Source organism: Mirounga leonina, unplaced genomic scaffold, assembly GCF_011800145.1.
Source record: "Mirounga leonina isolate KUSES-001 unplaced genomic scaffold, KU_Mleo_1.0 Mir_128, whole genome shotgun sequence".
In the NCBI taxonomy this organism is placed as follows: Eukaryota; Metazoa; Chordata; class Mammalia; order Carnivora; family Phocidae; genus Mirounga; species Mirounga leonina.
In genome coordinates this window covers 15,451,729-15,455,445 of record NW_023270320.1, presented here as the reverse complement: position 1 = coordinate 15,455,445, position 3,717 = coordinate 15,451,729, and the positions used below count along the sequence as shown (strand labels likewise).

Sequence of the window (3,717 nt, the reverse complement as noted above, 5' to 3'; positions counted from 1 at the left end):
GTTTTTTTAAGTTCAAAACTCCCACTTTTTTTTTTTTTTAATTCTTGGGAGAGCAGACAACTTCCTTTTGGCTGTGGCTTGCATCCCTTCTGTTTTGAATGAGGTTGAATGATCTGCCTGCAGATTGGACATTTACCCACCGATGCCTTTGTGGGGGGCATCCCTGTATCTGCCTGGCCACAGGGAGCCTCTAAGCACCTTTGCTGAAAGTTTTTATTATTTTCTTCGAACACCCTTTTATAGCACAGCAAAATAGCTGTGCCCTCTCTGAGGCTCGAACTCAGGACCTTCAGATTATGAGACTGACGCGCTGCCCTCTGCGCTAAGAAGGCTGTGGTGCTAGCCTTCGACATGAGTAATAATGCCTCCTTTAATGGCAGATTCCTTAAAGAGAAAGGTATCAACTCGTCTTTGTAGTTGAATCCAATGATTGAGTGGATTTGGAATAGCATCAAAATGTTCTTTTCCCACGTCTCCTCCCGCAGCAGTAGATTCCTAAGTAATCTTGAAGATAACTCAGCACATGATACATGTACTTTGGAAAAACAAAAAGACCACATTATGTTCCCTGTAGGCCATAAGCAAAGGAACCAAAATGTATTAGGCCCATCTAAAAGAGTAGGTGTATAAGCATATAAATATTAACAAAAATTAAACGCTTGTCAACTCTGACACAACTATCACTTCTTCCTTGGGTATTGGAAACTTATCCATTCTAGAAAAACCAGAGTCAAGGTGTAGACAGTTGAGTTGAAAAATTATTGAACAAGACTTCTGAGTGAAAATAGAGCAATGAGTGCACCTACGTGTGGCCACTCCTTCCTGAAGCCCTCATGAAATAATAACAATAAAAGGATTTTGAATGACATAAATATGAAAGACAAAAGGAGAAAGAGAGGGGACAATAGCAAAACTTGGAAAATGGAAAGCAATGTCATGGAAACCCTGTCTTACTTTGTAGAAGCTTCCAGAAACTCAAGAGTAGCACCAGATACTTCTGAAACTGGAGGTAAAGATGGAGCTAAAGATAGAAAATTGGTCTACTTAGTTTGTTAAAAAAAAAAATAGTGAGGCCCTCAGGTGGCCTCCCCAAATCCAAGCACCAGGCAGATTCTCCTGCCTTCACCAGGAGCAGACTGGAAGTATATTCTCTACAGGGTAAAACAGAAGGTCTCTGGACAAGAAAGACCAGGCCCATGGAGGGTGGGGAGCCATGTTGAAAATGGGCCCACATACCAATGTAGAGCTTCTCTAGCTTTTTCCCCTAGTTGGCTCCCAAAATACTGGAAGTCAGGATTGGACTTCTGCTTAAAAGTTCATTCTCTGTGGAATATGACCAGCTCAAGAGAGGGAGGAAAAAAAGAAGGGTACTAACATCAGGAATCTCCTCTAAGAAAATAGTGCAGCAAGATCACCCTACAAGGAAGACCACCCACGAGCACAGGGTTCTAGCAATCAGCTGTTTAGTACTTCATGCATAAACATGAGCAGAAAGTCACAGATCACCAGACATTTGAGGAAATCATATAAAATGAAATACAAAGACTTAACCTGTATTTTAAAGGTAGTTAGAAGAAACAAAGATTATATGCGGGTAAGAAAAAAAGTATTTAATTAATATTAATATAAGATATATTCAGATCCATAAAGCAAGAGTAGATGATGCACAAAATGAACATTTGGGATACATAAATTGCATTCTATTCATACGATAGAGTTAGAAAAGGCACTAAGACTGAATAATTATTGCTGTGTATTGTGATGAATCTCACAAATATGATGTTGAAATTAAAAAGCCAGACACAAAAAAAGTAGGTATTCTGTGATTTCACCTATATAATGTTCACCAAAAAAAGGCTACAATGTTAAAATTCAGCATAATGGTTACTCTGGAGAGAATGTGTGGGGAAAATCTTTTCAGTTTCCAATACAAAAATAAAAATAAAACAGGTTTTATACAAAGAATCAGGAGTCAGAGTAATATTGAATTTCTCAACTGCAGCTGGAAACTACAAGATAATAAGCGATGCCTTCAAATTTCTGAAGGAAAGTGATGTCCATATCCTGCTAAATTATCAATTACTTGTGAAGTTACACTAACGATATTTTCAAACATACAAGGTCTTTCAAGATTTACCTTGCTTTTACCTTTTTTCAGGCAAGCAACTGGAAGAAATATACTCAGGAAAAGGGACACAAGGGATCCAGGAAATAGATGCACTAATGGAAGAAAGAAGCAATGAGAAGTCCCAAGATGGCAGCCAAGGGGGAGCCCAAGGTGACAGGTACGCAGCAAGCCTAGAGAACCACAGTACAGTGATGTCCTCAAGATTCATTGACCCACCACATAGAGAGAAGAGATTTACACAATTAGGGAAAGTTTAGGATTAAATATATGTATATTAGATACATGTACTATTGTAGGTGTATATAATTAAATGGCATATGTGTAGTACTGTAACTAACATATTATGCACATTATGAAACAAAATGTAAATAAGAAAGGATGAAATAAAAATAAATACAAATAAGAATTCTAATGTTGGGGTGCCTGGGTGGCTCAGTTGGTTAAGCGACTACCTTCGGCTCAGGTCATGATCCTGGAGTCCCGGGATCGAGTCCCACATCAGGCTCCCTGCTCAGCAGGGAGTCTGCTTCTCCCTCTGACCCTCTTCCCTCTCATGCTCTCTCTCATTCTCTTTCTCTCAAATAAATAAATAAAATATTTAAAAAAAAAAAAAGAATTCTATTGTTTTCTTCCCTTACCCTGGTTAATATCGGACACACCTCCTGCTTGCACCCCACAGTTCATCTCTAATATAAGTGATAACTTCCTTGTGGTGGGTGATCAGATTAGCCAAGGAAGATGGTGCCTTGAGCAAATGGGCCACAGAAAAGGTAAATGTTGACACCTGGGAGAGAAGATCAAACACTGGTAAATGCCAACCTCCCCTGTGGTGGGTCTTGCCAGGTACCACAAGCAAGCCCCAGCCAGCATGAGGTCCTAGAGCCTCAAAAGGCCTGGATCAGAGAATCATAAACTCTCAGAGAAAGCAAATGCTTTTAAGACCACCTCAGTTATAGTTCTCAGTTTACCAATGAGAATAATTTACACTTCAGAATCTTGCCTAAATCTAGTTCTAAATCCACTTAACATTTCTACATTTTATGGATTCCCAAATGAATGTATGAAAAGAAAATATAAAGAAATTTGTTTATTTTTTTTTTTTATTTTCAAGTGATCTCTACACCCAACATGGGGCTCGAATTTATAACCCCGAGATCAAGAGATGTGTGCTTTACTCGTGTGCTCTACCTACTGGGCCAGCCAGGCACCCTGCAAATGTAAAGAAATCTTATGTGTGTTTAATTTCCTGTCCTCATTGTCTTCCACCGCCTAACAGGGCTGCCAACTCTCCTGTTTGCCACGATCCAGAATATGTGCTTTCTCCTAATCAATGCCTCTGCAGCTCCCATACAGGCTCTGAGCCAGAGCTAGGCAGTTTCTTCAGAAAACATCCTCAGAGCACCTGGGTGGCTCAGTTGGTTGAGCGGCTGCCTTCAGCTCAGATCATGATCCCAGGGTCCTGGGATCAAGTCCCACATTGGGCTCCCTGCTCAGTGGAGCGCCTGCTTCTCCCTCTCCCCTTGCCTGCCGCTCTGCCTGCTTGTGTTCTCTATCTTCCTGTCAAATAAATATGTAAAATCTTTAAAAAA

General features: G+C 40.2%; 1 non-coding gene across 1 annotated transcript; it reads right to left on the bottom strand.

Moving 5' to 3' along the window:
* Positions 1-259: 259 nt before the first annotated feature.
* TRNAM-CAU lies at positions 260-332 on the bottom strand. The gene has a single exon. It is a non-coding gene; the product is annotated as a tRNA-Met (tRNA).
* Between the last annotated feature and the right edge of the window lie 3,385 nt (positions 333-3,717).